This window comes from Artemia franciscana, chromosome 14, assembly GCF_032884065.1.
Source record: "Artemia franciscana chromosome 14, ASM3288406v1, whole genome shotgun sequence".
NCBI lineage: Eukaryota > Metazoa > Arthropoda > Branchiopoda > Anostraca > Artemiidae > Artemia > Artemia franciscana.
Window position 1 is genome coordinate 7,565,874 of NC_088876.1, and position 13,321 is coordinate 7,579,194.

A 13,321-nucleotide genomic window follows, 5' to 3' on the forward strand; every position below is an offset into this window, starting at 1 on the left:
AAGAGAAATCTTTTCTCTTTTATCTGTATTCACAGGTGGGACACAGGGACACAACTACAATGGCGCGTTACTAATATGGCGCGAAGCGCCAGCCCAACAGCTAGTATATATATATATATATATATATATATATATATATATATATATATATATATATATACTAGCTGTTGGGGTGGCGCTTCGCGCCACCCCAACACCTAGTTGGTGGGGGCGCTTCGCGCCCCCCCCCAAGCCCCCCCGCGCGCGTAAGTCGTTACGCGCCATAATAGTTACGCGCCATTGTAGTTGTGTCCTTATGTCCCACCTGTGAATATAGATAGATAGATATATATATATATATATATATATATATATATATATATATATATATATATATATATATATATATATATATATATATATATATATATATATATATATATATATATATATATATATATATATATATATATGGTTTTAACTACGTAAAACTTGCGAATATACAACATTCTTTGCTGTCCCATTGTCTTTGCATATAAATAGATTGTCAGGTTTACCGACTCTTGAACATGCAACATATAATGGTCCATGGGAAAACAATCTGTATTCAGATCTATACCTCATGATTCTAATGATTGCCCTTGAGCTTTGTTGATGGTGATTGCTAATCGACCATTCCCTGTCCCGGTGTCCCGGTCGTCATTTACATCCCCCTGTTTCCCCCGGTGTCCCCGTTGTAGTTGTGTCCCTGTGTCCCGGTCGTCATTTATATTCCCTGTGTCCCGGTCGTCATTTGTATCCCGGTGTCCCGGTCTGTATATACATTCGTTTTTTAGTTTTGTTTTTCTCCTTTATTTTTTTCCTTTTTTTTTCTTTTTTAGCTTATTTAGATTTTTAGATTTTTTAGTTTTTTTATTAGTTTTTAGTTTTTTTTTCTTTTTAGTTTTTTTGTCCCGGTCGTCATTTATATCCCCCTGTTTCCCCCGGTGTCCCCGTTGTAGTTGTGTCCCTGTGTCCCGGTCGTCATTTATATTCCCTGTGTCCCGGTCGTCATTTGTATCGCGGTGTACCGGTCTGTATATACATTCGTTTTTTAGTTTTGTTTTTCTCCTTTATTTTTTTCCTTTTTTTTCTTTTTTAGTTTATTTAGATTTTTAGATTTTTTAGTTTTTTTATTAGTTTTTAGTTTTTTTTTCTTTTTAGTTTTTTTGTAGTTTTTACCTTCTTTTAGTTTTGTTAATTTTTTTTTTTACTTATGTCCTGGTCGTCATTTATACTCCCTGTGTCCCGGTGCTTTGTTGATTGCTAATCGAACATTCCTTTTGTCCTGGTCGCTTTCTCTTTGAGTGTCGTCATTTATTTTTTTCTTTTTTAGTTCTTTTAGTTTTTACCTTTTTTAGTTTTTTTTAGTTTTTTAGATGAAAATTTTTTTTAGTTTTTCCCTTTTTTTCTTTTTAGTTTTTTATTGGTTTTTACCTTTATGTTAGCTTATTTTTCAGTTTTTTCCTTTTTTTTTAGTTTTTTTTTATTTTTTATTTTTTTTTTAGTTTTTTACCTTTTTTTAGTTTTTTTAGTTTTTTTAGTTTTTTAGCTTTTTTACTTTTTTTATTAGTTTTTAGTTTTTTTGTAGTTTTTGCCTTTTTTTAGTTTTTTCAGTTTTTTTTTTTAGTTTTTTATTGGTTTTTACCTTTATTTTAGCTTATTTTTCAGTTTTTTCCTTTTTTTTAGTTTTTTTTAGTTTTTAGTTTTTTTAGTTTTTTACCTTTTTTTAGTTTTTTTAGTTTTTTTAGTTTTTTAGCTTTTTTATTTTTTTTATTAGTTTTTAGTTTTTTTTGTAGTTTTTGCCTTTTTTTTTAGTTTTTTTAGTTTTTTAGCTTTTTTATTAGTTTTTAGTTTTTTTTGTAGTTTTTGCCTTTTTTTAGTTTTTTTAGTTTTTTAGCTTTTTTATTTTTTTTATTAGTTTTTAGTTTTTTTTTTAGTTTTTGCCTTCTTTTAGTTTTTTCAGTTTTGACGTCACCTGATCCAGTTTTTTCAGGTGACGTCACCTGATCCACGATCCACAGATCCACAGACAACTTATTTTTATATATATAGATAGTTTTTTTTTTACTTATGTCCTGGTCGTCATTTATACTCCCTGTGTCCCGGTGCTTTGTTGTTTGCTAATCGAACATTCCTTTTGTCCTGGTCGCTTTCTCTTTGAGTTTCGTCATTTATTTTTTTCTTTTTTTAGTTCTTTTAGTTTTTACCTTTTTTAGTTTTTTTTTAGTTTTTTAGATGACAATTTTTTTTAGTTTTTTCCTTTTTTTCTTTTTAGTTTTTTATTGGTTTTTACCTTTATTATAGCTTATTTTTCAGTTTTTTCCTTTTTTTTAGTTTTTTTTTATTTTTTATTTTTTTTAGTTTTTTACCTTTTTTTAGTTTTTTTAGTTTTTTTAGTTTTTTAGCTTTTTTACTTTTTTTTATTAGTTTTTAGTTTTTTTTTGTAGTTTTTGCCTTTTTTTAGTTTTTTCAGTTTTTTTTTTAGTTTTTTATTGGTTTTTACCTTTATTTTAGCTTATTTTTCAGTTTTTTCCTTTTTTTTTTAGTTTTTTTTAGTTTTTAGTTTTTTTAGTTTTTTACCTTTTTTTAGTTTTTTTAGTTTTTTTAGTTTTTTAGCTTTTTTATTTTTTTTATTAGTTTTTAGTTTTTTTTGTAGTTTTTGCCTTTTTTTAGTTTTTTTAGTTTCTTAGCTTTTTTATTAGTTTTTAGTTTTTTTTGTAGTTTTTGCCTTTTTTTAGTTTTTTTAGTTTTTTAGCTTTTTTATTTTTTTTATTAGTTTTTATTTTTTTTGTAGTTTTTGCCTTTTTTTAGTTTTTTCAGTTTTGACGTCACCTGATCCAGTTTTTTCAGGTGACGTCACCTGATCCATCCATCCACAGACAGACAGACAACTTATTTTTATATATATAGAAGATATATATCTATATATATAAAAATAAGTTGTCTGTGTGTGGATCTGTGGATGGATCAGGTGACGTCATGTTTGTCCGCATATGACATCTGAATTATTTCAAATTAATACAAAAGAAGAAAAAAACTAAAAAAGGTAAAAACTACAAACAAAACTAAAAAGAAAAAAAAACTAAAAAAGCTAAAAAACTATAAAAAAAACTAAAAAAAGGTAAAAATCTAATAACTAAAAAAAAACTGAAAAAAATAAAAAAAAGGCAAAAACTACAAAAAAAATAAAAACTAATAAAAAAACTAAAAAAGCTAAAAAACTAAAAAAAAACTAAAAAAAACTAAAAAAAGGTAAAAAACTAAAAAAACTAAAAACTAAAAAAGAAAAAAACTAAAAAAATGGAAAAAACTGAAAAATAAAAGAGAAAAAGAAAACTAAAAAAATATGAATAAATATATATAAAAATAAGTTGTTTGTGGGTTATGTCTGTCTGTCTGTCTGTCGAGTGACGTCGTGTTTGTCCGCATATGACGTCTGAATTATTTCACACTAATACAGAAGAAGAAAAAAAAACTAAAAAAGGTAAAAACTACAAAAAAAACTAAAAAGAAAAAAAACTAAAAAAGCTAAAAAACTAAAAAAAACTAAAAAAAGGTAAAAAACTAAAAACTAAAAAAACTGAAAAAACTAAAAAAAGGCAAAAACTAAAAAAAAACTAAAAACTAATAAAAAAAACTAAAAAAGCTAAAAAACTAAAAAAAAAAAAACTAAAAAAGGTAAAAAACAAAAAAAAACTAAAAACTACAAAAGAAAAAACTAAAAAAAAAGGAAAAAAACTGAAAAATAAGAGAAAAAGAAAACTAAAAAAATATTAATAAATATAAAAAATATAAATATAAATATAATATAAATTAGCAATCAACAAAGCACCGAGACACAAATGACGACCGGGACACAGGGAGTATAAATGACGACCAGGACATAAGTAAAAAAAAATAAAAAAACTAAAAAAATGGTAAAAAACTACAAAAAACTAAAAACTAATAAAAAAACTAAAAAATCTAAAAATCTAAAAAAAAAAAACTAAAAAAAGGTAAAAAACAAAAAAAAACTAAAAACTACAAAAAGCTAAAAAACTAAAAAAAACTAAAAAAAGGTAAAAAACTAAAAACTAAAAAAAACTGAAAAAACTAAAAAAAGGCAAAAACTAAAAAAAAACTAAAAACTAATAAAAAAACTAAAAAAGCTAAAAAACTAAAAAAAAAAAACTAAAAAAAGGTAAAAAACAAAATAAAACTAAAAACTACAAAAGAAAAAACTAAAAAAAAAAGGAAAAAACTGAAAAATAAGAGAAAAAGAAAACTAAAAAAATATTAATAAATATAAAAAATATAAATATAAATATAATATAAATTAGCAATCAACAAAGCACCGAGACACAAATGACGACCGGGACACAGGGAGTATAAATGCCGACCAGGACATAAGTAAAAAATAAGTTGTCTGTGTGTGGATCTGTGGATGGATCAGGTGACGTCATGTTTGTCCGCATATGACGTCTGAATTATTTCACACTAATACAAAAGAAGAAAAAAACTAAAAAAGGTAAAAACTACAAAAAAAAACTAAAAAGAAAAAAAAACTAAAAAAGCTAAAAAAACTAAAAAAAACTAAAAAAAACTAAAAAAAGGTAAAAATCTAATAACTGAAAAAAAACTGAAAAAAATAAAAAAAGGCAAAAACTACAAAAAAAAATAAAAACTAATAAAAAAACTAAAAAAGCTAAAAAACTAAAAAAACTAAAAAAAAAACTAAAAAAAGGTAAAAAACTAAAAAAAACTAAAAACTAAAAAAGAAAAAAACTAAAAAAATGGAAAAAACTGAAAAATAAAAGAGAAAAAGAAAACTAAAAAAATATGAATAAATATATATAAAAATAAGTTGTTTGTGGGTTATGTCTGTCTGTCTGTCTGTCGAGTGACGTCGTGTTTGTCCGCATATGACGTCTGAATTATTTCACACTAATACAAAAGAAGAAAAAAAACTAAAAAAGGTAAAAACTACAAAAAAAACTAAAAAGAAAAAAAACTAAAAAAGCTAAAAAACTAAAAAAAACTAAAAAAAGGTAAAAAACTAAAAACTAAAAAAACTGAAAAAACTAAAAAAAGGCAAAAACTAAAAAAAAACTAAAAACTAATTAAAAAACTAAAAAAGCTAAAAAACTAAAAAAAAAAAAACTAAAAAAGGTAAAAAACAAAAAAAAACTAAAAACTACAAAAGAAAAAACTAAAAAAAAAGGAAAAAACTGAAAAATAAGAGAAAAAGAAAACTAAAAAAATATTAATAAATATAAAAAATATAAATATAAATATAATATAAATTAGCAATCAACAAAGCACCGAGACACAAATGACGACCGGGACACAGGGAGTATAAATGACGACCAGGACATAAGTAAAAAAAAAAAATAAAAAAACTAAAAAAATGGTAAAAACTAAAAACTAATAAAAAAACTAAAAAATCTAAAAATCTAAATAAACTAAAAAAGAAAAAAAAGAAAAAAGGAAAAAAATAAAGGAGAAAAACAAAACTAAAAAACGAATGTATATACAGACCGGGACACCGGGATACAAATGACGACCGGGACACAGGGAATATAAATGACGACCGGGACACAGGGACACAACTACAATGGGGACGCCGGGAGGCACAGGGGAATATAAATGACGACCGGGACACCGGGACACAAGGAATATAAATGACGCCCGGGACACTCAAAGAGAAATCACAGACTGGAACACCGGGACACAAATGACGACCGGGACACAGGGAATATAAATGACGACCGGGACACAGGGACATAACTACAAAGGGGACGCCGGGGTGCACAGGGGGATATATAAATGACGATGGCGACTCAGGGAATGGTCGATTAGCAATCACCATCAACAAAGCTCAAGGGCAATCATTAGAATCATGAGGTATAGATCTGAATACGGATTGTTTTCCCATGGACCATTATATGTTGCATGTTCAATAGTCGGTAAACCTGACAATCTATTTATATGCACAGACAATGGGACAGCAAAGAATGTTGTATATTCGCAAGTTTTACGTAGTTAAAAACATATATATATATATATATATATATATATATATATATATATATATATATATATATATATATATATATATATATATATATATATATATATATATATATATATATATATATATATATATATATATATATATATATATATATATCTATATTCACAGGTGGGACATAGGGACACAACTACAATGGCGCGTAACTAATATGGTGCGTAACGACTTACGCGCGCGGGGGGGCTTGGGGGGGGGGGGGCGCGAAGCGCCCCCACCAACTAGGTGTTGGGGTGGCGCGAAGCGCCACCCCAACAGCTAGTATATATATATATATATATATATATATATATATATATATATATATATATATATATATATATATATATATATATATATATATATATATATATATATATATATATATATATATATATATTTATATATATATATATATATATATATATAGATATATATATATATTTATATATCTATATATATATATATATATATATATATATATATATATATATATATATATATATAATATATATATATATATATATAGATATATATATATATATATATATATATATATATATATATATATATATATATATATATATATATATATATATATATTCCCCCTGTGCCCCCCGCGGGGGGCACAGGGGGATATATAGATGACGACGGGGACACAGGGAATGTTCGATTAGCAATCACCATCAACAAAGCTCAAGGGCAATCATTAGAATCATGATATATAACTAAAATAACTAAAAAAAGGTAAAAAACTAAAAACTAGAAAAAAACAATTTAAAAACGAATGTATATACAGACTGGGACACGGGGACACAACTGACGACCGGGACACCGGGACACAAGGAATATAAATGACGCCCGGGACAATCAAAGAGAAATCACAGACTGGGACACCGGGACACAAATGACAACCGGGACACAGGGAATATAAATGACGACCGGGACACAGGGACACAACTACAACGGGGACGCCGGGGGGCACAAGAGAATATATAAATGACGACGGCGACACAGGGAATGGTCGATTAGCAATCACCATCAACAAAGCTCAAGGGCAATCATTAGAATCATGAGGTATAAATCTGAATACGGATTGTTTTCCCATGGACCATTATATGTTGCATGTTCAAGAGTCGGTAAACCTGACAATCTATTTATATGCACAGACAATGGGACAGCAAAGAATGTTGTATATTCGCGAGTTTTACGTAGTTAAAAACATATATATATATATATATATATATATATATATATATATATATATATATATATATATATATATATATATATATATATATATATATATATATATATATATATATATATATATATATATATATATATATATATATATATATATATATATATATATATATATATATATATATATATATATATATATATATATATATATATATATATATATATATATATATATATATATATATTCACAGGTGGGACATAGGGACACAACTACAATGGCGCGTAACTAATATGGCGCGTAACGACTTACGCGCGCGGGGGGCTTGGGGGGGCACGAAGCGCCCCTACCAACTAGTATATATATATATATATATATATATATATATATATATATATATATATATATATATATATATATATATATATATAAATATATATATATATATATATATATATATATATATATATATATATATATATATATATATATATATATATATATATATATATATATATATATATATATATATATATATTCACAGGTGGGACATAGGGACACAACTACAATGGCGCGTAACTAATATGGCGCGTAACGACTTACGCGCGCGGGGGGCTTGGGGGGGCACGAAGCGCCCCTACCAACTAGTATATATATATATATATATATATATATATATATATATATATATATATATATATATAGAAATAAGTTGTCTGTCTGTCTGTGGATCAGGTGACGTCATGTTTCTGTGTTGACTGACGTCATGAAATTAGTTGTCGTCATTTTTGCTTTGACGGTGACGTCATTAACGGTATTTAAGACATTTGTTCACGGAAAAATGTTTAATTGTAAAATGACTGAAGAACCTACAATGGCAACAGCCGAGGAAGCTGCTCAAAGAGTTTATGCCAAAAAATTTGCTGCTGATAGAGAAAGTAAGAAAAGAAAGCGTTCCGAGGAATCACAAGAACAGCAAGAAAAGAGGATTGCGGCTAAAGAACGCAAAACCACGCAGTTAGATGAAAATCCACCTGGACAGCGAGAGTCAAAACATATCCAAACTGAAAATGATAGCGATGATGATTGGGTTTGGGATTTTGACTTGGATACAGTCATCAATGCCTACCAGATTTAAGTTAAAAAAACAAAGGTTCGTCGATATGTACTTCATAGTGACGCTGAAAAATAAAGAAGAAAAAGAAAACTGAAAAAAGAAAAAAGGTAAAAAACTAAAAAAAAACTAAAAAGAAAAAACACTCAAAGAGAAATTACAGACCGGGACACAAATGACGACCGAGACAGAGGGAATATAAGTGACGACCGGGAACCTCAAAGAGAAATTACAGACTGGGACACACGGACACAAATCACGACCGGGACACAGGGAATATAAATGACGACCGGGACACAGGGACACAACTACAACGGGGACGCCGGGGGCACAGGCGGGATATATAAATGACGACCGGGACACAGGGATTGTTCGAATAGAAATTACAGACCGGGACACCGGGCTATCTCTAATCACAGGTGGGACACAGGGACACAACTACAATGGCGCGTAACTAATATGGCGCGTAACGACTTACGCGCGCGGGGGGGCTTGGGGGGGCGCGAAGCGCCCCACCAACTAGGTGTTGGGTTATATATATATATATATAAATAAGTTGTCTGTCTGTGTGTCTGTCTGTCTGTCAGGTGACGTCATGTTTCTGTGTTGACTGACGTCATCAAGTTAGTTGTCGTCATTTTTGCTATGACGGTGACGTCATTCAAGATATTTAAGACATATGTTCACGTAGAAATCTATTAATGTTTAAGTTTAAAATGACTGATGAACTTACAATGGCAAAAGCCGATGAAGATGCTCAAAGAGTCTATGCCAAAAAACTATCTGCTGATAGAGAAAGTCAGAAAAGAAAGCGTGCCGAGGAATCAAAAGAACAGCAAGGAAACAGGCTTGAGGCTGATAGAGAAAGAAAGAACAGAAAGCGTGCCGAGGAATCAAAAGAACAGCAAGGAAACAGGCTTGAGGCTGATAGAGAAAGAAAGAACAGAAAGCGTGCCGAGGAATCAAAAGAACAGCAAGGAAACAGGCTTGAGGCTGATAGAGAAAGAAAGAACAGAAAGCGTGCCGAGGAACTACCAGAGCAACGCGGAAGCAGACTTGCTGCTAAAAGAGAAAGTGAAAAAAGAAGGCGTGCCGAGGAATTACAAGAACAGCAAGAAATCAGGCTTGCTGCTGATAGAGAAAGTAAGAAAAGAAAGCGTGCCGAGGAATCACAAGAACAGCAAGAAATCAGGCTTGCTGCTGATAGAGAAAGTAAGAAAAGAAAGCGTGCCGAGGAATCAGAGCAACCTGAAAGTTATCGCCTGGCATTCAGGTACAACCCAGTCGATGATTATAGCTTGAGTAGATGTGTTCAAATCGGGACAATGTCTAAAATTTGTCCCTATTGCAAGGCCTTGAAATTCAATGGTGAAACAATGGGAATGTGTTGCGCCTCAGGAAAAGTTAAACTTCCTCTATTGGCTGCACCACCAGAGCCATTGAAGACTTTCCTTACTGGAACTACGTCAGAATCTAAGCGTTTTTTGTCACAAATCAGAAAATACAACTCATGTTTCCAAATGACGTCGTTTGGAGCCCAAATCGAAAATCCAGATCAATTTACGTCTACCTTCAAAGTAAAAGGGCAAATTTATCATAGAGCAGGGTCCCTTCTACCATTCTCAGGCGAGAATCATAAATTTTAACAATTGTACTTCATCAGTGATAGAAATTCTGAATTGAATGCACGTTGCGAAATTTCTCCCAACGTTGAAAGGACAATCGTTTCCCAATTGCAACATCTTTTCCACGAAAATAATATTTTAGTGCGTCTGTTCAAAACAGCCATCGATTTGATGCCTACTGATACGCATAAAATTATTATTTCCTCTGACAAAACGCCTCCTGGCCAACAAGTGCGTAGATACAATGCTCCAACTATCGACGAAGTGGCAATCGTTATGGTCGGTGATCAGTTTTTACCTCGAGATATTATTCTTCATAAGCGAAACGCTCAGTTGTTAAGAATTGCTGAAACTCATCGATGCTACGATGCCCTACAATATCCTATCATTTTTCGGGATGGAGCCGACGGCTATCACTTTAATATTAAATTGATGAATCCAGCCACTAACAAAGAAATGAATAAGAAATGCAGTGCAATGCATTATTATTCCTATAGACTAATGATTCGGCAGGATGAAGAAAATTATATTTTAAAATGCCGTGAATTGTTTCACCAATTTGTCGTTAATATGTATACCACAAACGTTGGAAGATTAACAATTTTACCTTCGTCATATGCTGGCAGTCCCCGTCATATGCATGAATATGCTCAAGATGCTATTGCGTATGTTCGTCTCTATGGTCGTCCAGATTTATTTATTACATTTACATGTAATCAATCTTGGGACGAAATACTGCAGCTTTTACTTCAAGGACAATCGGCGGTTCATAGGCATGACATTACGGCCCGTGTCTTCCGGCAAAAGTTGAAATCACTGATAAACTACATAGTAAAACTTGAAGTGTTTGGGTCAGTGCGATGCTGGATGTACTCAGTGGAATGGCAAAAACGAGGTTTGCCACACGCACATATACTAATCTGGCTACATAAAAAAATTACTTCGAACGAAATTGATGATGTGATTTCCGCTGAAATACCTGATAAAAATGTCGATAAGGGGTTACATGATATTATTGTAAAAAATATGATACATGGACCTTGCGGTGCACTGAACGAAAATTCACCATGCATGGCCAAAGGAAGGTGCACAAAGCAATATCCTCGACTTTTAGTATCAAACACAATTACTGGCAATGATGGTTACCCACAATATAGAAGAAGATCTACTGAAGATGGCGGTAAAACAGCAATAATAAAGAAGCGTAACGGTACCACCATCGAAGTAGATAACCAGTGGGTTGTTCCATTTTCCCCATTATTATCAAAAACATTTAATGCACACATAAACGTTGAATACTGTAACTCCGTAAAGGCAATCAAATACATATGTAAATACGTCAACAAAGGCAGTGACATGGCAGTTTTTGGCTTGCAACCCGAAATCAAAGATTTCGACGAAATCGTACAATATCAGGCTGGAAGATACATAAGCAGTAATGAAGCTGTTTGGCGAATTCTTTCATTTCCGATACATGAACGTAGTCCAGCTGTTGTTCACTTAGCGGTACATTTACAGAATGGTCAACGTGTTTATTTCACGGAAACCAACGTGCAACAAAGAGTCCTGAATCCACCGGATACAACATTAACAGCTTTTTTTTCGCTTTGCAAAAATGATTCTTTTGCAAAAAAACTGCTGTATACTGAAGTGCCTTCGTATTACACGTGGAATACTAAAAATAAAGTATTTGAACGTCGAAAACAGGGTAAGTCAGTCGACGGCCAACCTACCATCTTCAAAGATACCACGATAGGAAGACTCTACACCGTTCACCCCAATCAACATGAATGCTTCTTTCTACGCCTGCTTTTGGTTAATGTACCCGGTCCGACATCCTTTGAGTATTTGAGAACTGTAAACGGTACTATACATGACACTTACCGTAGTGCATGCCAAGCTCTGAATTTATTGGAGAATGACCAACACTGGGATAACTGCATCAATGACGCGTGCAAAACGTCAACCCCAAGTCAAATTCGTGCATTGTTTGGCATCATTTTAACAACTTGCTCTCCATCAGCTCCTACAGAGTTATGGGAAAAATATAAGTCAAAAATGTCCGAAGATATACTCCTTCGAAAATAGTTAGAGACGTCAGATATGACTTTTGATTTTACATCAGAAATTTAAAACTACACTTTAGTTATTATAGAAGATTTGTGCGTACATATGGCAAACAATCCTCTTCAGGTTTTGGGAATGCCTTCACCTAACCGTATCGCTGCTGTTTCGACATGTGTAGAATTGGATCGTGAACAAAGTTACAGTACGAGTGATCTATTGTCGTATGTACAAAATAACATTTCCAAGTTAACGTTGGAACAAAAAGACATTTATGATACGATAATGCATTGTGTCGATAACAACGTTGGAGAAATTTTCTTTTTGGATGCGCCAGGAGGTACTGGTAAAACATTTGTGATAAAACTGATTCTGGCATCAATTCGATCAAAAAATGATATAGCGTTGGCAATTGCGTCGTCCGGAATAGCCGCAACATTGCTGCCTGGTGGAAAAACTGCTCATTCCACTTTGAAATTGCCTCTGAATTTGCATTCTACAGAAACTCCCACGTGCAATATTTCCAAATCATCTGGGACGGGTAAAGTATTGCAGCAATGCAAACTTATTATTTGGGATGAGTGCACAATGGCACACAAAAAATCGCTCGAGGCTCTGGATCAATGCTTGAAGGATTTGAGAGGGAAGTCGAAACCCTTTGGCAGCACATTAATATTGCTTGCGGGAGATTTCAGGCAAACATTACCTATAATACCTAGATCAACTCCTGCAGACGAAATGAATGCTTGCCTGAAAAATTCTAATTTATGGGCACACGTAAAAATATTAAAATTAACTACAAATATGCGTGTCCGATTGCAAAACGATGACTCTGGTCAAACATTTTCAGATCAATTGCTGGCAATTGGAAACGGAAAGCTCCCAGTAGACTCAATTTCAGGACGTATACAACTACCTGCTGATTTCTGTAATTTAGTGACGTCCAAAAATGAATTGATTGAAAAAGTATTTCCGAATATTCTAAAAAATTATAAAAATAATAAATGGCTAAGTGAAAGAGCGATTCTCGCACCCAAAAATATAGACGTCCACGAAATCAACAATATTGTTTTGACCAAGATTCGAGACCAGGCAGTCCTTTACAAGTCAGTCGACACAGTTTTGGAACCAAATGAAGCGGTTAATTATCCATCTGAATTTTTAAATTCCATAGATCTTTCAGGGTTTCCACCACACGTGCTACAACTAAAAATAGGTGTACCAATAATACTTTTAAGAAATATAAA

At 31.4% G+C, this 13,321-nt stretch overlaps 1 long non-coding RNA gene across 1 annotated transcript in view; it reads right to left on the reverse strand.

Annotated features, from left to right (window-relative positions):
* Positions 1–870: 870 nt before the first annotated feature.
* Positions 871–13,321, reverse strand: part of LOC136035268 (uncharacterized) — a 278,010-nt gene continuing 265,559 nt past the window's right edge. Inside the window, exon 2 of the long non-coding RNA XR_010619380.1 lies at positions 871–2,228. This is a non-coding gene — a long non-coding RNA (uncharacterized LOC136035268). The remainder of the gene's footprint in view (positions 2,229–13,321) is intronic.